General features: G+C 41.5%; 1 protein-coding gene and 1 pseudogene across 7 annotated transcripts in view; both read right to left on the bottom strand.

The window, feature by feature from the left end:
* Window positions 1-4412: 4412 nt before the first annotated feature.
* On the bottom strand, window positions 4413-5468 carry LOC116536642 (annotated as a pseudogene). Its single transcript, XR_004262737.1, has one exon. The product of XR_004262737.1 is annotated as a 60S ribosomal protein L5 pseudogene (transcript).
* Window positions 5469-19661: 14193 nt separating this feature from the next.
* Window positions 19662-23052, bottom strand: part of GRIA3 (glutamate ionotropic receptor AMPA type subunit 3) — a 315596-nt gene continuing 312205 nt past the window's right edge. For all 6 annotated transcript variants that reach the window (XR_004262735.1, XM_032258415.1, XM_032258416.1 and 3 more), the window contains one exon: window positions 19662-21872. The gene's annotated coding sequence lies outside the window, so the exon portion shown is untranslated. The remainder of the gene's footprint in view (window positions 21873-23052) is intronic.

The raw sequence follows: 23052 nt of genomic DNA, 5'->3' as shown, positions 1-23052 counted from the left end.
CTCTAGAAGGAGAAGTAAGTTTGGAGGTTTGGATAATTTTCAACTAGCTAGTCAGCCTCCTGAAAAACTGAAAGTTATTGTTGTTAAGCCTCGCTTCAATCTTTGCTTTAGGAGATTTTTAGGCACTGAATTTCCAGTTTTTAAAAGTTGCTCACTTTGAAACAAATCTATGATGATACAAACTAGAATAGTGGCTACTTCCTGGGTATAGATGGTGAGAGGGCATAAGGGAGATTTCTGGAGTGCTGAAAGCTTTCCACTTCTTCCTTGATCTGGGTGGTGATTACTTGCATGCTCATTTATGTCTTAATAGTAAATAAATAATCATAAAAAGTTGCTCACTTTGAACATCCTTCCCCCACCTCTGAAGTGTTTCTTCCAGATATATACTACACTAAAAATAGTGGGAAGGAGGTGGGAGGCAGGGAAGAAATGGAAACTATTTTATTAGATGATGTCCACACAAATAACTGTACTATATATAATGTATTTTTGCACAGCGTACATTTCCACAGTGCATTATTCATTACACACACGGTGGTATTAGTTAGGAAATTGGGATCAGGTAAATAACACCAGGAAGTAATTACTGTTGACATTACATTTAGTAATCTGTTTTCCCGTAACAAACTGCAAATGTATTCTGTTTGGAATTAATACAGTATGTTAAATTTTATCCATAAAAATGATTTATGAGATTGAATCCATTAGTTTAATGGAATATCACAATAATTATTCCAAACTTATTTATATTGCAATCAGTAGAATGGGATGTCTCTTCCAAATAAGAAAATGAATGTGAATGTCAAAGATTTTCTCTTATTTAATTTTAATAATTGTGAATCATCATATGTGATATGTATTTTTCATATTTATGCCCGTAAGTAAATTCCACCAGAAAAAAATAGAAGAGAGGAAAGCCACATTAAGACTTGCAAACTGTTTCTCTCAGATGATTTTAGGGCTTTTTATTTCCACAATAGAATGATCAGCATTAAGGCATGGTCCCTGATGAGGGTCAGGTATGGGGCAGGAGTTAGAAGCAAAGAAAGGCCCATGGTAGGACGCTCCATGCTTGAGCCATTTTAGAGAAGCCTTGCATTTCACCAGGATATTTGTCAAAGGCAAAGTGAAGAGTAAAAGGAACCCTTTTAGTCTTGGCAGTCTTGTCTACCTTCTGCTACAACAAGGTGACTTAAGCCACATAGTTCCCCCAATGCTTGGCGCAGGGACAAGGGGCACAATTCCTAAAGATGGAGCACTTTATTTTAATTTAATTTAATTTTTTAAATTGTACTTTAAATTCTGGGGTATATGTGCAGAATATGCAGGTTTGTTACATAGGTATACATGTTTTATGGTGGTTGGCTGCATCCATCACCCCGTCACCTACATTAGGTATTTCTCCTAATGCTATTCCTCCCCTAGACCTCCACCCCCTGACAGTCCCTGATATGTGATGTTCCCCTCCCTGTGTCCACAGGAGCATTTTATTTTAAAATGGACTGTTGCAGGAAGGATGGGTTGTCTGAAAAATAGCCACTGAGATTTGTTAGAGAGTGACGTCTGTGATTGAAAAGGTAGCAGGATTGGGCAGGAGGCACCATCAGACTCAATGCACACCTGAGAAAGTTTCTGTCAGTCCAGTGGCGAATTCTGAAACAGATTCCCATTGGAAGAGTCTACACTGGACAGAAGTGGCTAGATCCTTGTACCACCGCCTTTTTCAGTCACTGACCAGGGGCTGCTCCAGGAAGTGCATGACCTTGGCTCAAGGACTGAGGCCAATCACGAAGGTGCTACCAGCTAGGTGGCTATCAAATAATTACTCTTCTTGTAGCTGTGAAGTGAGTCCTTTCTTGAAGAGGGATCTGAGTGACACATCTCTAGGTCCACCACAGTCCACCCCTTATATCATGCTGCTCCACTTCTCCATACGTGTTGGCGAAGTTCATTCAGGTCTCTTGTGAGCCTTCCTGAGAAGAGGAGGGTAGTGGGATAAAGTATAGCTCCCCAACCCTACCTCAGCTGGTCTTGGGGTTCAACTGGTACTCACTGCCTCCCTCTTCCACTATCCATTCTAAATCCCTCTCACCCTCAGCTATCAACTTGGTAGGTGTTGGTGGCTTGTCTGGCGTCTGACTCAAACCCTCATTCCTAAAAGATCAGAGTCCCTGGGTCATCTGAACTCCACACTTACTCCTTCTGTTTTACCCACTATATGGACCAGAGCAATATTCTTAGGTATGATATGTGTTGTCTCCAGAACCCAAAGAGACACATCAGGCATTGTGTTTACTTCTTCACAGTAGGGTCTACAAGATTTGACCATTTGTCTTTTACTTTGGAGGAGATGTTCCTGCATGCCCTTGATAATAGACTTCCCAACAGTTATATTGAAGTATCAGGTCCCTGAATCTTTAAAGGGTTTATATTCTACCTTCTGGAGCATGTGACTTACCAAGGCCTCCAGTATGTTAGTCTTATCTTGCTCATCCTGCTGGATCAGCATGATGCTGTCATTCAATGTAAGAGATTGATGTAGTATTCTGAGGGATAACCACATCTCTTTGGATTCCATTATGACAAAGGGTATAAGAATTAAGATAGTCCTGAGGCAAAACTATAAATATTTGTTGTCTCTTCCACATGAATGCTCAATATTTCTGATCCTGTTTCCTGACTGGAAGAGGAAGGAAGGCATTTACCAAATCAACAGCTGCATATCATGTACATGAGACCATGGGGCTATGTTGTGATTGAGTTTGCACTAGTCAACAGTCATTTTCCAAGATCTGTCTAGTTTCTTTAAGGGCCAGATTTTTTTATACCTACCTCAACAATATTTTGCCTTGGTAGAATTTATTACAAAAATATATTATAGCTGCCGTGAGAATGGCCAGGAAGACCTTCAACCATGACAGCATAACTGACCACAAGCACCAGCTGCTGGGCTCTGAAATCCATCACTGTGTTTGCAGTGAAGCCATATGCCAATGACTGGGCATGGCAGAGATACTAAGAAATGCTCATTCCTGCCCTGTGTCAGCTGATGTTGAAGGGCCAGATTTTTTAATCAAAGAGGATATTATAGGAATTGCCACCATTGTGTTATTTATGCATTTATTTAGCTACGTCCTATTATTTCTTTTTTTAATTTTTAATTTTTGTGGGTACATAGTAGGCATACACACACACGCGCACACACACACACACACAGATACACACATATATATTTATGGGTTGTGAGATATTTTGATACATGCATAATAACCACATTAGGGTAAATGAGGTGTTCATCACCTCAAGAATTTTATCTTTTTTTGTGTTACAAACAAAACAATTTTACTCTTTTAGTTATTTTATTTTTTGCAGGCATACAATTTGTAATAACCACATCAGGGTAAATGGGGTATCCATCACCTAAAGCATTTACCATTAATGTTGCAAAAGATCCAGTTATTCTTTTTAAGTTATTTTATAATGTACAGCTAAATTATTATTGAATATAATCACCTTGCTGTGCAACCAAAACTCTATCTTTTTTTTTTTTTTGAGACGGAGTTTTGCTCTTGTTACCCAGGCTGGAGTGCAATGGCGCGATCTCAGCTCACCGCAACCTCCGCCTCCTGGGTTCAGGCAATTCTCCTGCCTCAGCCTCCTTAGTAGCTGGGATTACAGGCACGTGCCACCATGCCCAGCTAATTTTTTGTATTTTTTTAGTAGAGACGGGGTTTCACCATGCTGACCAGGATGGTCTCGATCCCAAAACTCTATCTTATTTGTTCTATTTTTTTGTATACATTAACTATCTCCATTTCCACCACCAAAGCCCTACTATCCTTCTCAGCATCTGGTAACCATTATTCTACTCTATATGTCCATGAGCTCAATTGTTTTGATTTTTAGCTCCCACAAATAAGTGAGAGCAGGCAATGTTTGTCTTTCTGTGGCTGGCTTATTTCACTTAACATAATGACCTCTCATTCCATCCATGTTATTGCAAATGACAGGATCTCATTCTTTTTTATGGCTGAATAGTACTCCATTGTGTATATGTGCCACATTTTCTTTACCCATTCATCTGTTGATGGACATTTATGTTGCTTCAAAATCTTAGCTATTGTGAACAGTGCTGCAACAAACATAGGAGTGCAGATACCTCTTTGATAAGCTGACTTCCTTTCTTTTGGGTATATACCCAGAAGTGGGATTGCTGGATTACATGGTAACTCTATTTTTAGTTTTCTGAGGAAACTCCAAGCTGTTTGCTGTAGTGATTATACTAATTTACATTCCTACCACCAGTGTATAAGGGTTCCCTTTTCAGCAATTCCTAACCAGCATTTATTACCTATCTATCTTTTGGATATAAGCCATTTTAACTGGGGTGAGTTGATATTTCATTGTAGTTTTTTCTTTTTTTTTTTTAGTTGCTGTCCATAAGTTTATTGTCTTTATCTGAAAAATCCTGATAGAAAATTGTTTGGTTTAGCTCTCAGCAGTCCGCTCCTGAGCTCTGAGGAAGCTTGCCTTCTTTCGAGCTACCCGATCTTTTTCTTCTGAGCAAGGGACATTTTGGGGCGGTTCCACCTTTTCTTCTTAACTTCTTTCTTGGGCTTCTTTTCATAGACTGGATTCTCTCGTATAGCAGCATGAGCTTTCCTATACATCTCCTCCATCATGTCTGGAGTTACGCTGTTCTTTATGTATTGAGAGAACTGTTTCTTGTAAGCATCTTCATCTTCTTCCATTAAGTAGCGCATGTAATCTGCAACATTCTGGCCCATGATGTGCTTCCGGTGTACTTCTGCATTAAATTCCTTGCTTTCAGAATCATAACCAGGGAATCGCTTGGTACTCTGAGGGATAGACAAGCCTCCATCCACAGCTCCCTTCAGGGCACCAAAAACTTTATTGCCAGTGGTAGTTCTGGCAAGGCCTGCCTCCAAATAGCAGGTAAAGGCACCTGGCTGATCATCAATGCTTTCCACATTGTATTCATCACCAGTCACCTCCACTTGACCTTCACAGATCTTGTCCATGCCAAACCTATTGAGAAGCCTGCGGGCCAGCAGCAGGCCAGTACAATACGCTGCAGCGTAATTTGTCAGGCAAACCTTCACACCATATTTTGGCAGTTCGTGTGCATATGCCGCACAGACTATCATATCCCCCTCTATACGGGCATAAGCAATCTGACAAATGATATCTCTGTTTGTTACACGAACTATCATCCTGTATTTGGGTGTGTTGTATTTATTTTTATCCTGTATCACCAAGTGTTTCCGAGCATAGTAATCAGTTTTACCCTCTCGTCGTCTTCTAAATTTCACTTGGTATCTCTTAAAGTAGGCCTTATTCTTAACAACTTTAACAAACCCCATCCTGCGGAACAGAGACCGGCGTCCGCAGCTCGACAGAGACCTGCAGGCCCAGCAGCGCTAGGTGGGGAGAAAGGGCCTCATTGTAGTTTTGATTTGCATTTCTCTGATGGTTGCTGTTGTTGAGCCTTGTTTCACATACCTGTTAGCCATTTGTATGTCTTCTTTTGAGAAATTTCTACTCAGGTCTTTCCTGAATATTTTAATTGGAGTATTAGTTTTAATTGGAGTATTGTCCATTCTAAGTGTACATTTAGGGATTAGGAAAATGACCATCATGTGATTCAGCAGATCCAGTGGCTCCACTGTAGGTGAGGCTTTGGCTAGGACTTTTTATTACTTGACACACACACGACCCCACTTTAATAAGGGGACAGGACGATGCTTCATGTCTGCATGTTATCAGTGTCAACTCAGACCCTAGGTCTACTATCTGGATATGCCTCTTTTTCTAGTGTACAGTAAATGTATCTTAGGTACAATAAGTGTACAGTATATGTGCCCATGTAGATGACTATGGGGTCCTTTCGGTAAGTACTGGGGGAAAGTCTTGTAATGCAGGGCTCTTCCCGTTGAAGGCCATCTCTCCAGTAGGTATGTTCTGGGATGGAAAATTAGCTCAGGTCTGGAGACTGAACTAGAAATTATGGTGTTTTAATTGGAGAGACTGACCTCTAGTTCTTGCTAATTTATGCTTACTCTTTTAAAAAATCGTATATGTTAAGCAATACCCTTTTGGCTGCTATCTATTTTGCCTTTAGGGATGCAGTGTTCTATTAAGCCTCTCTACATATCAGACCCACTTGGTTGCCAACCTGATTGTGTGTGTTGTTACAATAATTACAAACCCTTTGGCTTCTGCTGGTGAAGTGCTATCACTTGGTCTCTATTGCAAGGGTGGGGAGGTTTGGCAATTCCCATTTCTATCAACAAATCAAGGGACCACCTCTCTTATTATCTGCTCTGGCCTGCAGAGGAGAGCCACCACTGAACTTCTTGGTGATCCTGCTGCCACTTTCATCAGTATTCCCCATGGTCTAGGGGAATGATGTGTCTTCTGGGTTCTCCTATGTGACATAATCCTCCAGTGGATCTTCTGGCTTCATATTCATTCCCGCATGCCCACTTCTCTCAGCCTTTTCATTTCTTCCTCTGCCATATGCCACAGCAATTCAAGAATTTTAACATCACTCAGTGTGGGCTGTTTTTTTTCTCCAGGCTTATAGGAGCCACCTTAGCAGCAAGCTACACCAACCTCTGGTGTCTCTGCTAGGGTGTTAAGTCTTGTATCCTAAGAGAGTTTCCCCAAACCAACAAACTCTCCCTTATCCAGTCTTACAGTAAAGCTCTCGTTGGTCAAGCACCTTCAGAACATAGCCCCATGGGAACTCCCCTGATTCCTCTCAGTACATGCTGGCAGTTCCTTTGGGATATAGTCCTTTTCCTCCCCAACCAGGTCCAGCTTGATTGTGGAAATGTTTTGCTGCTTATAGGACTATTGCTTTGTGGTGGAAAGACCTATGTATGATCTTCCTATATAGAAGAAGTACTAGCTCTTATTGGGCAAGCATGAGGTAAGTCTACAAGTTCAGAAGCTTTGGAGAGGGCTGGGAAATCAAAATCTTCAGGAGCATCCGCTTAGATGTCCATGTCTCCTGTGTCACGGTCCTAAGTTTTCACAACTAGGACCCTGACTTTGGTATAACATACCTGCCTCAGTTAAGCATTCAGCTGTCCTTGAAGTTCAGCCACTCTAATGATCAAATCCTGGGTTTTATCTTCAACTTTTTATGCTTACCCATTGCATGAAATTAGGGCTTCTTTGTAAGCTGTTAAAGAGACTTTGTGCTCTTACATTTAGTTTTTAGTTGTTACTTCCCTTCAGCAGGGTATCGGTGTAACTAAATAAAAGTATAAGATTCCATTTTCTTTCTACTTACGTTTCTCCCATACATTTGAAATGCTTGAGTCATTCCAGGAGCTAATGAATTCTCCTTACTGGTGTGTTTTCCTGAAACCCCACAGGAGAAATATTTAAAATTGTGCCTCTGTCTTGTGTGAGGGGCTCTCTGTGCATAATCTTCTACCAGAAATGGGATCCTTAATGCCAGCCTGATGCTGATGAATCCAATACCTACACTGCACCTTATGGCTTCCTTTCTTGGGCCATTTCTGGTACCAAAAGTTACAGGCTGGCTTCTCAAAGAAGCAGATGCAGAGTAGTTAAGAATGCAAAAATTTATTAGGGAATAACAGCTGTGAAGAACTAGCGACAAAGAAGGATTGAGCAGGGGGAGCCATCAGAACAAAGGCAGACTTGGCAAAGTCTCTGCCAGCCCGAGGGGGCTCTCTGGAACAAAGATTGCTCATTAGAGAAGTCACATGTTGGGTGGGAATAGCTAAGCTCTTGTACCACTGCTTTGCTTGGTCATTCTCTGGGAGTCACCCCCAGGGAGTGTGACCTTGTTTATCACCACTTTGCTCAGTCATTAGTTTCTAGATGTCCCAAGAATATTGTGATCTATGTTCTAAAGCCAAGGCAGATTCTGAAGATGCTAACAGCTGTCAGCCAACTACACTCCTTACAGCTGGGCAGTAAGTGATTGACTGAAGAGGAATATGAGGGAAGTATCACTATGTCTTTGACATTGACTGAACTTAATACCACTGTATATGAGGTAAATTTATTCCTTTGGACTACAATTTCTATTTCTCATCCACTATCCAGTGGGTAGGCCTCACAAAGGAGATTAGATTTGCATGCCTGAGTGTCCTGTAAATCAATTTAAGACCTAGCTGCAGTGCAGTAGCTTGGGGCATTGGCCAGGGAGGACAGTCATAGGTGTAGTGATAGTGTCTAGTGCAAGACCTACTCCACATCCAAAAGAATCTGAAGGCTAGGCTGCCTGGCTGGTGGGAGATAAGGTAGAGCTTCTCTTGGGAGGGATTCTTAAGGTACATCTTCTTTTGGAAAAGATGACCAGTTGTGAAGAACTGCCTTTGCTGACTGATTGATTATGTGGAAGGTGGACCTTTATGGACAGAATGGGAGATTTTGCAATTTGTATAGTATGTGGTGGCACCTCTTCTCTTCTCTGTCAGCACTACTTCCTGTTATGCCTGTTTCTTTTCCCCACTTCCACATTTCATTCATTTGCTCATCAAATCTTTACAACTCTGTTCCAGCTATGTACATGACTATAATAAACTCTTCTCATGGTCTCAGTGCATGAGCCAGTAGGGAAAACAATATTTCATTATAGCCCTATGAAATAGGTAAGTACTACTGTGATGGGAGCAAAAAGGAAGGGTCCCTAACACAATCCTTGGGGGAAGAGGACAGTTAGGCAAGGCTTCCCAGAGGAAACAATGCCAATTTAGTCTTAAAGTCAGAGTATGAGCTAGTCAGGCATAAAAGCAGATGGAGAAGCATGTGCAAAAACATGGAAAGACATGGCAAGGCCAGAAATTTTAAATAGTTGAATATAGAGGAGAACAAAGATGGCCAACAAGGCACAACCAGGAAGAGCATCACCCACCCAGAGTTGAGACCACCAAGAAGACTGGCACACTCTGAATGGATCTTCAGAAGGAAGGCATTGAAAGTGGACAGAGGGAGGACACAGACTCTGGGCTAAAGGGGGAGGAAGCTGGGAATCCTGCACAGGACTGCCAAGCATCAGGACTCATTCCTGATCTGCAGTGGCTCCTGGGGAAAAGATGAGTTAAATAGGTGAGAAGTGGCCCATTGTCATGAAGGACCATTGAAATCTTAGCTGCAGGAGACCCAAGACCCAGACAGATATTTGAGCTGAGAGGGATAGGTACTTGGGGAGGTGGCAGGAACAGGACTCCAGCCTGTGTGGAGCCCCAAGGATTTGGTGCAAGAATGGCCACAATGGAGCACGGCCAGGGATGCCCATCTTCTGAGGCTTGCCATGCTCCTGTAGATAGCTTTGGTCTTTGTTAACTATTGGACCTGGACAGAACAGGGCTGTCTTCATTGTGGAATGGGCCAGTCTGATCCGAACACCCTTCTGTCTGCTGGCATCTCCCAGGGTCCCTGCATGGCCACACCTGTTTGCAGCACAGCTTTGGATGACAAACTGGTACGCTTCCTGGTGACTGCTGCCATAGCTCCTTCACTGGCAGGCCCAGCTAACCATGAGAGAGCTTCAGCAGAAGATAGGCCCCTGCCAATGTGCACCAACACAGAGCCTCCCTCCATCGCTTCGCCAGCATGTACTTGCTTGCAGCCTATCCCCACTGCTTTTCCAGAGTGTGTGTATGTGGGCCTTGCTGCTCACTCCACTGCCACAAGTGCCCATGGACTTTACCACCACTGCCCCACCACCACTGGTGTGAGCATGTGCATGCAGGCCTCGCTGTCCTGCCACCAGTGTACATGCACACACATGAACCCCGCCACAGTGCTGCCCCATTGCTGACACCTGAGTGCATCTTGCCACGCTGCTGCCCTATTGCCGCTGGCATGCATGTAGACTCTGCTGCACCACCGCTGGCAGTGCACCATGCACATGGATCCCATCTTGCTGCTGCCACCAGTGCTCACAGGCATGGACCCTGCCATATTGCCGCTACTGATGCAAGTGCATGCATGCAGTCCCCACCACTCTGCCACTACTGGAGCATGTGCATGTATGTAGATCTCACTGCCTTGCTGCCACCAGCCCATAGGTCCCCTGCCACAGCCCCAATGAAATGCTTTTGCCAGCACCCCCACACCACTGGAGTCTTGGTAGTGGACTGGAAACATCTTAGCCCCTCCAGCACAGTAAATACTGAACTTCAAGGGTCCAGAGGACAAAGCCATGGCCCTGGTTCCAGTCCCCCACTGTTTTAGCACGCAGCCCAGGGGTGCTGAGCTGAGCCTTGGCCACTTGAAATTATCCAGAAATGAAGCTAGTCGACTGAAACCATCTTATACCACAGTCCAACCCTCAAGGGCATCAAAGAATATAAAAGGAAAAAGCCCCATTAAAAGGGCAGCACATTCAAAGAGTAAAGGAACATCAGCCCTTACAATTAAGAAAGAAACAGTGCGAGAACTCGGGCATCTCAAAAAACCAGAGTGTTTTATTACCTTTTTCTTTCTTTTTTTTTTTTTTGAGACGGAGTTTCACTCATGTTACCCAGGCTGGAGTGCAATGGCGCGATCTCGGCTCACGGCAACCTCCGCCTCCTGGGTTCAGGCAATTCTCCTGCCTCAGCCTCCTGAGTAGCTGGGATTACAGGCGCACGCCACCATGCCCAGCTGATTTTTTGTAGTTTTAGTAGAGACGGGGTTTCACCATGTTGACCAGGATGGTCTTGATCTCTTGACCTCGTGATCCACCCGCCTCGGCCTCCCAAAGTGCTGGGATTACAGGCATGAGCCACAGCGCCCGGCCTGTTTTATTACCTTTAAATGACTACATTAACTCCCCAGCAATGGTTCTGAACCAGTCTGAAATGGCCAAAATGACAGAAATAGAATTAAGAATCTGGATAGTAATGAAGATCATCAAGATTCAGGAGAAAATTGAAACCCAATACAAATAATTTAATGAATCCAGTAAAAGGATGCTAGAGATGGAAGATGAAATGGCCATTTTGAGAAAGAACCATGCTAATCTGATAGAGCTGAAAAACTCACCACAAGAATTTCATAATACAATCAGAAGTACAAACAGCAACATGGACCAAGCTGAGGAAAGAATCTCAGGAAGAAATTGAAACGCTGAACAGACCAATAAAAAATTCTTAAATTGATTCAGTAATAAAAAGCCTGCCAACCAGAAAAAGCCCTGGTCCAGACAGAATCACATTATACCAGATCTATAATGAAGAGCTGGTACCAGTTCTACCCACAGCCAACATCATACTGAACAGGCAAAAGATGGAACTATGACCCTTGAGAACTGGAATAAGACAAGGAAACCTGGTTCCACCACTCTTATTCAACATAGCACTGGAAGTCCTAGCCAGAGCTTTCCAGCAGGAGAAAGAAATAAAACACATTCAAATAGGAAAAGAGGAAGACAAACTATCATCTCTCTTCACAGAATATATGATTTTATGCCTAGGAAACCCCATAGTATCTGCCCAAAAACTTCTAGATCTGATAAACAACTTCAGCAAAGTTTCAGGATACAAAATCAATGTACAAAAATCAGCAGCATTTCTATACACCAACAACATCTGAGCTGAGAGCCAAATCAAGAATGCAGACTCATTCACAATTGGCACACAAAAAAATGAAATACTGGCCGGGCGTGGTGGCTCATGCCTGTAATCCCAGCACTTTGGGAGGCCGAGGAGGGCAGATCACGAGGTCAGGAGATCGAGACCATCCTGGCTAACATGGTGAAACCCTGTCTCTCCTAAAAATACAAAAAAAAAAAAAAAAAAAAAAAAGCTGGGCATGGTGGCAGGTGCCTGCAATCCCAGCTACTCAGGAGGCTGAGGCAGGAGAATTGCTTGAACCCAAGAGGCAGAGGTTGCAGTAAGTCAAAATTATGCCACTGCACTCCAGCCTGGGCGACAGAACAAGACTAAAAAAAAAAAAAAGAAAAAGAATAAAATACCTAGGAATACAGCTAACCAGGGAGGTAATGAGAATTACAACACTGCTCAAAGAAATCAGAGATGATACAAAAAAATAAAAATAAAAAAAAAATGGAAAAAAGTCCAGGCGCAGTGGCTCAGGCCTGTAATCCAGCACTTTGAGAGGTCGACGTGGGCAGATCACTAAGTCAGGAGATTGAGACCATCCTGGCTAACATGGTGAAACCCTGTCCTACTAAAAATAAAAAAATTAGCCAGGCATGGTGGCATGCACCTGTAGTCCCAGCTACTTGGGAGGCTGAGGCAGGAGAATTGCTTGAACCTGAGAGGTGGAGGTTGCAGTGAGCCGATATCATGCCACTGTACTCCAGCCTGGGTGACAGAGTGAGACTCCATCTCAAAAAGAAAAAAAAAGGAAAAAATTCCATGCCCATGAACTGGAAGAATCAATATTATTGAAAGGCCACACTGTCCAAAGCAAATTTCAGATTCAATGCTACTTCTATCAATCTACCAACCACATTTTTCACAGGAGTAGAAAAAAAACTATTCTAAAATTCATATGGAACAACAACAAAAAAGAGCTCGAATAGCCAAAGCAATCCTAAGCAAAAAGAGCAAAGTTGGAGGCATCACATTATCTGACTTCATACTCTACTACAAGGCTACAGTAACCAAAACAGCATGATACTGGTGTGAAAGCAGACTCACAGACCAATGGAACAGGTTAGGGAACCCACAAATGAAGCCACACACCTACAACCATCTAACCTTCAACAAAGTTGACAATAACAAGCAATGGGGAAAGGACGGCCTATTCAATAAATGACACTGGCATAACTTGGTAGCCACATGCAGAAGACTAAATCTGGACCCCTTCCTTTCACCGCACATGAAAATCAACCCAAGATGGATTAAAGACTTAAATATAAAACTTAAAACCATAAAAACCCTAGGAGAAACCTAGGAAATACCATTTTGGACATAGGCCACGGCAAAGATTTCATGACAACGTCTCCAAAAACAATTGCAACAAAAGTAAAAATTGACAAATGGGACCTAGTTAAACTAAAGACTTTCTGCACAACAAAACACACTGTCAGTAAAATAACAGACAACCTACAGAATGTGAGAAAATATTCACAAACTATGCATCAAACAAAGATCTAATATTCAGAACCTATAAAGAACTTAAACAGTTCAATAAGCAAAAAACAACCCCGTTTAAAAATGGTCAAAGGACATGAACAAACACTTCTCCAAAGAAGACATACATGTGGCCCACTTTTTTGGTACGTCTTTTTTCATGTATGAAAAAAGCTCAACATCACTGATAGAGAAAGTAAATCAAAACTACAACGAGATACCATCTTAAAGTCAGAATGGCTATTATTAAAAAGTCAAAAAATAAGAGAACCCGGTGAGGTTGCAGGAAGAAAGGAACTCTTATACACTGCAGATGGGAAAATAGTACAGCCACTGTGGAAAGCAGTTTGCAGAATTTAAAGCAGAACTCCCATTTGACCCATCAATCCCATTACTGAGCAACTACCCAAAGGAATGTAAACTGTTCTACCATGAAGACACATGCACGTGTATGTTCATTGCAGTACTATTTACAATAGCAAAGACGTGGAATCCCTATCAATGGCGTTACATATACACCATGGAATACTATGCTGTTACAAAAGATAATGAGATCATGTCCTTTACAACAATATGGATGGAGCTGGAGGCCATTATACTAAGCTAATTAATGCAGGAATAGAAAACTAAGTACCATGTGTTCTCACTTATGAAGGGGGCTAAACATTGAGTACACATAGACACAAAGAAGGGAGCAATAGACACTGGGTCCTACTTGAGGGTGGCGGGTGGGAGGAGGATGAGGGTTGAAAAACTACTTATCATTTAGTATGCTTATTATGTGGGTGACAAAATAATCTGTACACAGAACTCTTCATGTTAAAAATGACATACAATTTGCCTACATAGAAAAACTGCACATGTACTCCCTGAACCTAAAATGAGTTTGAAACAAAAAATAAAAATAAAAAGTTGCATATAACTAGGTTTTAGTGAATAGCAATAAGGGTGAAGATATTGGCAGGAGGCAGATTATAAGCAAGTTTTATGGGAAAATAAAGAGCTGGTGGCTCATGCCTGTGGTTTTAACAATTTGGGAGGCCAAGGCAGGAGGATCGCTTGAAGCTGAGAGTTCAAGGCCAGCCTGGGAAATATAGCATGACATTGTCTTTAACTTAAAAAAAAAATAAAAATAAGCCTGGCATGGTGGTGCATACCTGTAATCCTTGTTACTCAGGAGGCTGAGGTGGGAGGACCGCTTGAGCTCAGGGGTTCAAGACTACAGTGAGCTATGATGATGCATCTGCACTCAAGCCTGGGCAACAGAGCAAAATCCTGTCTCTCTCAAACAAAAATTAAGCACATAAATAATAATAATAAAAAAGGAGCTTACTCTTTTGCCAAAGAGCAATAGGGACCCACTGATAACTGAGGAGTGATGAGATCAGGAAACGTCACTCTGGCTGCAGTGTGGAGGAGGAATTGGAGGGATAAAAACCTAGAAACAAGAGGGACAGCTAAGAGGCTATTGTATTAGGCGACATAGAAACTGTTACAAGTTCAAACTAAGGTAGGGATTCATAGAAGTAGATGGATTTCAGGGATATCAGAGAGATGGAATCATTAGAACTTGATTCAAGATAACGATGAGGGAAGGAGCAGGCAAAGTTGATTTTGAGCCTTCTGAATTTGGTGACTGGATTTACAGTGGTGATTGATCCCCTGTGTCACTGTTGTGTCTGTATGGCCCAACTCTCTGACGGTGGCAAGGATATTTTAGTCTTCTCTAGCCACCGTAATGAAATACGACAGACTGGGTAGCTTATACAACAGAAATTAATTTTCTCACAGTACTGGAGGCTGGAAGTTCCACATCAGGGTGTGAAACTGATCAAGTTCTGGTGAGGGTTCTCTTCCTGGCTTGTAGATGGCCATCTTCTTGCTGTGTGCTCACATAGCCTTTCCTCCATGCATGCATGTGGACTGAGAGATCTCTGTCTCTTCCTTTTCTTATAAGGCCACCAATCCTATCTAAATGGTTCCCCACCCTTAATACTTCATTTTACCTTAATTACCTCCTAAAAGCTCTGTCTTCAAATCCAGTCACACTGGGGATTAAAGCACAACATATAAATTTTGGAGGAGACACAGTTCAGTCCATAGCAAAAGGTAAAAAAAAAAATATGTATATATAAAACATGGGTTGCTTAGAGTCCTCTGAATGCTTACAGAAATACACATACTTGGGTATATATAAACTGAACACGCAGACTCCCCACCTGCTCCTTTTTTGATTCCACCCAGGTTTCATCTAATATCTCCCTCAGAGTGATCAGAACCACTTCCTCGTATTGCTATGTTCTCGGGGGTAGTTTGGGAATCTTGGCTAGCATGCTCAGGGCTTGCACATTCCTTCCTTGGTGATAACCCTAGATGGTTTTCCTCCACAGTGCAAACCATATTATGATTCAGGGATCCAAAAGATACCAAGAACCATATGCTTACTTTTCACTACATTTTATAGTTATACATGTTGGTGTTAAACTGATCCATCTGCTTTTCCATTGTCATTGTACTGTGGGTTCTGCTTTTGAGTGCAAGCCTGTTTTTCTCAGATTGTCATATCCACCGATTTTAAAGTCCATTCAATTTTTTAAATGTTTTATTTGACTCCCTATCAATGGCATTTAAAATCAAAATAGGGACTCTTAGAGGGAGCTCTCATTTAGCAGTGAGGTGAGGGCAACAGAACACACAATAGTTTTGTGTTGGAAATGCCAAATTTGACATGGTTATAGCATAATCCAAGTGAGGGGGGTCCTATAGACATTTAATTATACTTGTTTAGAGCTCAGGAGAGAGTTTTGAGATAGAAATGAAGACTTGCAAGACATCATAATGTAGGTGGTGATGGAAACCATGGGCTAGCACACAAGAAGAGAATATAGAGTGGGAAGAAAGGAGGGAATGTGGTAGAACTTGGGAGAACATTGGCATTAAGAGATAGGAGAGCAGACCAGGAAGCAGAAGAAAAGTTAGCAGTAGCAGAATAGGAGGAAATCCAGTAAACGGTGCTGTCATGGAAGTCAACATAACAGAGATTTCAAAACCGGGGGAAGTTAATAGCATCAAATTCTGGTAAGAGATAAAATAACACAATGGCTATCAAGTCGGGTAAGTTAGGGATTGGCAAACTTTCTGTAAAGAGCAAGTTAGTAAACATTTTAGACTTTTTGGGCAATACTGTTGCAACTAGTCAAATCTGCCTTTGCAGAGTGAATGCAGCCACAGACAATACATAAATGAATGGTTGTGTTCCAATGAAACTTTACTGACAAAAACAAGAGGTGGGCTGTTAGTCTGTGCACCAAAGTTTGCCATCGCTTGCTATAAAATATGGATTGCAGTTTATTGATGACCTTGTCAAGAGAAATTCCTTTATAGTGGTGGTGGCAGGAACCATACTGCAATAATTGAGGAAGTGGAGATGGAAGATGCAACAAGATTTTCTGAAGCTATACTGTAAATAGGAGGAACTTAGAGGGCTTCACTGGGTTCAGAGAGGGTTTTCAGTCTTTCAGAGAAACTCTTGCACTCTCATGGGGAAGACCGTAATGTTATTTGGGAATATTTATAAAAGATGTTTCCTTCTGTCTGCCTATATTCAAGATTCTTGTGAACTGCCACCAGAGCTTTAATTTACTTGTTCAGGCTTAATGAATATTTATTAGGAAAATTGTAATTCAACCATTTTGCTATAGGATTGAAACTCAGTGAAGCCACTACTGGGGTAATTTTTCCAAAGCTGCTGACATGGGGAGAGGATTATTTCTTAGGCTGTCATTGTAGGTTGTTTTACACGTTTATAGCTAGGACATCATGAATCAACATATAAGCAAATACCTCCTGCTTAGAAGTCAGAAAGACTGGCAAGAAAGTGGTCATTCTGAAGTTCTCAGTGGCTATATGCTTTCAGGGCCCCACATGACTCCTCAATTGCAAAGGCTCACAGCTTTTGAGGCACAAAGGAAAATTTAGTTAATTCTCCCACCCCTGATTGTATTAGGAAGAAGAGCAAGTCCAACTGAAGGGGCAAAGGGAAATTCTTCCTTTTGGGCTTTTAAAGTATTTTTTCTGAGCAGAGCAATAGACATAAATGAATGCAGATTCTTTTTAGTCATCATCTACCTTGTACCAAGACTGTAAGCCTTCTGAGGGCAGGGGTCAAGATTGCTCCTTTCTCATCTGGCAAAGAGAGGCAGAAAGTGTATGCCCTCTCACAACCATCCTGTCCAGGTGACGTTTGGTTATAATAACATTGGCTGTCAGAGAACTTGGGGAATCTTGCCCATTCAAATGAATTTGTGAACGCTCAGCATTGAGTATGTTGAGTATGTGGCAGTAGATTTGGGACAGTGATCAACCCCTAAAGCCTCCCTCAATCCTCTCTTGACAACAATGCTCTCCCTGGAAACCTTTTGAGAAAGCCTGAGTGCCCCTGTCTTCACTGAAGGTAAATGGCTTGTCTGTGACTCTTGATCTTAGGTGTGCAGGAAGTCTCCTAGCACTTCATAGCACTTTTAGTTCTGTAGGCGGGTTTCATTAATTCTTTGTGCCACCCACCATTCTCTCCTAAGAGAGAATCTGAATTCAGTTGTGGGAGTTCTACACCTCAGCTGCTGGGTTTCAAGTCTGCCAAGTGATCTGATTATAAACTGGTCCCAGGAACCTCACTCCAACAGGGTGAGGACGAAAGGAGTGGAGTATGCTCCAGAGTCACGGAAAAGCTCAGATTTTGAAAGTAACTCTCTCAGTAACAGTAGGCTTTGTGGTGTTTGTGTTCCAAATGGTTCCTGACCCTTGTGAGATAGCATATTAATGCATCTTCTGCTTGATTGAGTCTGAATTCTGAGGAATAATGGTTTTGCTTCTTGCTTCTCAATTTGTTCTCCTCTGTGTTCATTTTCTGAAGTCGCAGTTGACCCTTTCCCTCATCCAATAGGAGGGAGACAATTTGCTACAACATTTCTCCCATGATCTTACTAAGGTTTCCATAAATACATTTGTCCTTCCTGTTTGAAGATTGTTCTATTGACTGAATGCGATCAGATGTGAGTCTTAGCAGGGCAAGAATACTGATGAGGAGACCAAGAGGCATTCTTCTTTTGTGCACAGGGAGAATGTGCTATTTGAAATGCAAGACATTTTTGAAGACCTGATTGGCAAGGCTGACTCTATGTATAAGCAAAATTTCTAACTACCTATAGTTCCATTTGATAAATACTAAAAGGACCCCCTTTTATTTCCCCCTTCCTCCAAGGAGAAAAAAAAATCAAAAAGAAAATCCCACCTAAACCAAAATAGTGCTCCATTATCATCTGCCAGAGCACCTGAGATTAACTTCTCCTTTGGGGGTAAGGAATTGAAGTGGCTGTTAAAACATAAATCTATTATTTTGGAGGATCCAGGGACATTGGTACATGAACTGATTTCATCAGTCCCCAAGGGGGCCATCACTCTAATCTAGTTACTGAACTTGCTCCCAAGAATCAATTGTCTTCTGGTAGGACTGCCACAGGTTGCTTAATTTTAAAAAGCAGTTGCAGAATTATGAAGTGTGAATGGCTTTACAGCTATTTAGCATTTCAGAGCACAGTGACAATGGTAGTAATTATGATGATGTCTACAGTAGGCCAAGCTGTCCACAGTGTGATTATATCAGCCTTCACTTCAGAATTTTCTCAGTCTTCCTTTTCCACTCCCATTTTCTTCTTTTTTAAGCTCTTGTGTTCCTTGCTTCCTAATTCCCTAGCCGCAGATATCTTTTTTCCTTTATTCCTCTAGCATGTCAGCTGTACTTTCCTTCTTTTCTGGCTCAGTTGCAAACTATCCCCTGTGTTTTCCTCCTATCATTATCCCCTGTTCTCTAAGCTGGTCATAATACAAACTGGTGTACATTTAAACACTTGCTTTATTTATTGCATAAAGTTGTATTCCGTATTCAGAATCTACAAATCGGACTAGATCATTAGCTTTTCATTTCTCTGTAAGAACGATTCTAAAATCAGTATAGTTCTAAATTCATTATTTCTTCTCCCACTCTAGATGAGTGATCCTCGGTGGAATAAAAGTTTTCCAATTAGGAATTATTATTGGTCATTAAAGCAGCAGCACAAAACTTAGCTAAGCAATTAAGAATACTAGGACATATATGTTATGATGGCATAGGAAAGTAATTGGGAGTATTTCTGAAGGTCAATACTCCCGAATTTCGGCACTTCTGTGGGAGATGAGTTGTGGAGATGAAAGAATCGAAGACCAAGTTTAGAGCCAAGACAGGCCTTTGGAAAGGAGTCCCAAAGGGTGGAGGAGACAAAGAATGGGAATGGAAGATCCTAAAGTGAAACTAATCTAAGGTCTTGGAGGTTTTGCTTAAGCTGAGGGGTCTGAGCCTGACTGCAGTTGCAGTTGGAGTGAAGAAAGGAGTAATCCTTAGTGAAAATCACCAGTAAGGTGACTGTTACATCATTGGCAAAGCTTCTAGGGGAAGTCAGTTAGTGAATAACTTCTTGGCATCTGCATCCACGTAAACTTTAAACATCTAGCCAAAGCACAGAAACAGAATTCTTTCTTTACAATTTTATTTACAAAATGTATTAAAACTTTGTACAATACCTCATGGCAATGAGGCTCTGTAATTTATGCCCACACATGCAATTTACGCTTTTACAGCCATTAGTTTGCTTGGCAATTTTTCTGTTCACTGAAGTACAGCTTTAACAACAAAAAGAAAAGAATTGGAAAAGAATCCTCAAGTGACTACTGCCAAACTCCCATAGCTTGAAGTTAGTAGCAGAAATTTGAAGCAATCAACGTTTTTTTAAACATGCAAGTTTTTTTTTTTTTTAAATAACAAACCAATTTACCCGCCTCTTCATCTCAGTGAAGTTTCCTCTCTGAAAAACTGATTTGAGTTAATAAACATACATTTTTCTTTATACAGTGCCTATGAAAACGTTTGTGTGTAGGTTGGTTGGTTTGTTTTATACAACTTCGTGTTCACACAGCGTGAGCTTTCCGCGCTGGGACATTATAGCATTCATAAGTTGAAAATCACAGTTTCATGAAAACAAAACAAAACAAAAACACAACAGCTTTCTTTTTTTGTTCAATATCATTTGAAATTTGACAAGTGAGTTATTTGCTTATGACACCATTTTTGGAATGAAAGTTTATATTACACTTTTCTGGAAACATTTCGTTGGAACGATACTTCTTTCTTTCTTTTCTGAAGACAAGAGCAAATATGCAGCGAGTCAACTAAAGCATCTAAGGGTCACACTTGGGAAATGAATGCGAGCTCCTAGTTTTTGCAGTCTGGAAACTTCCCAAAGCACATTACTGATGAGAGCAAACTACTGAACTACAGGAAGCATACGTCTTTATATAGGAGGTAATTAGTGAGTGGAGACTATTTCTTCAGACTGTTCTGATGATGCCAACGGCAGGTATGCAGTTAGTTACTTGATAGCCTATGGAGCAGTGGAGCGATCTGAGAGAGTCAATAGAGAGACTGCTCCAAGCAAGGATCTGGGAGTGATGCTGAGGCCCTCAGATTAGCAGTAGGTTTGGGAATGCATTTTAGTCTTTGCAAACTAGAAAAGATCACATGCAGTCCGATGGAGAGCCATGGGCAGTAGCAGGCAACAGCTAGTAGGACAGACCTAGCAAGAGTAAAGTCAGACTGAAAACTGGTCTGAACCTGCTCTGTTCCACCTTGCAACGCGGTCCTGTCTCCGTGGTGTACACTTGAAAGGCATACTTAGCAGAGAAAGCCGAGCTAAACACAGTGTTGTTTCTGAGATATTCTAAACACATCTGGGAGTATAGGCAGCGTTTCCCTCACCTCAATGCTAAATACGCAGCTCTATTGACTTAAAATGCACACTGAAGCAAGAAAAACAGATCTGTGAGCTGAAATTCCAGACTTCTTGGAAAGCCCCGGGATCCATTCTAGGAAAGCACCAAGAGGTAGATCCTGATAGTGCTCCCTCCCTTGCTACACACAAAGTCAATTTCGAAAGCTCTGTTAATCTCTTCATCGAGTGGGAAGTTATCAAAGCATTTTCACAAAACCATTTCAAGAACACAGAGAAGTCACTGTTTAGTCCCTTTTCCAAAGTGTTTGAATTTTCTTAAGTGTTGCATTTACATTCTAAAGATATACACATTTCAGCAACATTGAAAGGAAATAGGGTGCACAGAACATCACCACCAACAGGAAATACCAAAAACATCTGGTCAGCAGATCCTAGAAGAAATGTCAGTCCGTCTTCCCAAACACTGGGAGACAGATTTTTTCTTTTTAATCAGGAGAAATTAATTCTTTTAGCTTAGATGGGCCTCTTTGCTGAATTGGAATTTAAATTTGTGTGTGTGTGTGTGTGTGTGTGTGTGTGTGTGTGTGTGTGTATTAAAGAACATGGTGTTTGAATACTCTGCAGTGGTATCAAAGAATGGCTTTTGTTGAATTGACTTAAGATTTTTTTCACATACTGGAATCTTGCATGTCCATTTTTTGTTGGTTTTTATTTTAATTATTTTTTCAAGCAAAGCAAAGATTTCAATGATGGTTTGCATTGTCGCAAGTCTCAGAGTGTTCCATAAGGCACTGAAGGAAAAAAAAATCAGTTTTTCCTATTGAAAGGTCATTGCACCATCAGCAATATTCGTGTCATGCCCGACACCAAGGAGAGTGAAATCTGGCTCAGGATCCTTGAAGCAGCCACGTTTTCGGTGATTTCCTCTCATCACATGCCTCCAGTGGGAAGGGATCTGCAAAGGCAAGTGGATATTTAAATTTGAAGTGGCTTTCTATTAGGAATTGAGAAGTTTATAATGGCTCAGTCTATCTTGAACAAAACTGTGGCTGTTTTCTCAAATTGGCATTTCTGGGGTTGCGCCTCATTTATTTGACTGACTGAGTACATTCTCTACTGTATGCATTGCACTTAGGAATATGCCAGTGTTGCATGAAGTTTAAGTCAAGGCTTTAATCACTTATGATGTAGGTATACCAGAAAGTTTCCATGGCATTTTAATACAGGTATTCACGAGAACAAAAACAGTGTATGCTGATTGCAGAAACTGTGACAAAGGATTGTCTACCCAGGACAGAGGGTAAAGAGTATTCTATGGCTTATTGAATTCAAATCCATTTTAACTGTGAGAAGAAAATAGTTTGCTTATTGCTAGAAAGGTGAGCAATTTTTTCTCTTAATACCTACAACCTTAGCTACTAAAGTCTGAAAATAGCACTGGGACTTTAAAGATACAGTACATTCCAGGAAGAGGCCAGAGCAGGGATATCCACCAAGGGGACTTGGCATCAGTGGGGCCTCTGACCTGACATTATGCGCCTGATTGAAATGCTGATAGTGTCTTCTTTTTGGAGGCACTAACTGGTGCAGGGATTCATTTGCCCCGACTCTGAATACTGTAGGACACTTTCTTACCTCCTCTTCAAGTTCACATCCCTCTCTTTATCCTTTCCTCCTACACTAATGAAACACTTGTTTTTCTTCTAAGTTAACACTGAATTTTATCCCAAAAGATTGACATAATTATGATCTACCACTGGCCCTGGAGTAAAAGTATCTGTAAGAAGAATGTCAAAGATGTTCCTGAAGGCCAAAAGCATCCTAGGTGGGTAGAATAAGACTAACATGAAAGTAGACAAACCTGTCCCTTGGCACCCCTAAGTCCTGAGTCATATTTATCGCCGAAGCTTGGAGAAGTTTTTTAAATCTATGGCAGAAAGATCAAAGTCTCCTCCTGTCTCCCCAGTGGGCATGGGACATCACTAACTAGTGACATGCTTTGGGAAAGGAGCCCAACCTCTCAGTGCCTCTGTTTCCTGCTTTTAAATGGGGACAAATGAAGGATTATCACTGAGGTAAAAGTCTCTTGGGAGAAAGAACATCGTCACCTTGGTTATCCAGAATGCGTTTTTCCT

The sequence above is a fragment of the Sapajus apella genome, unplaced genomic scaffold (genome assembly GCF_009761245.1).
Source record: "Sapajus apella isolate SASKATOON/1434 unplaced genomic scaffold, GSC_monkey_1.0 scaffold102, whole genome shotgun sequence".
Classification (NCBI taxonomy): Eukaryota; Metazoa; Chordata; class Mammalia; order Primates; family Cebidae; genus Sapajus; species Sapajus apella.
The sequence above is the reverse complement of the archived record's forward strand: the minus strand, read 5'-3'. Positions and strand labels throughout refer to the sequence as shown.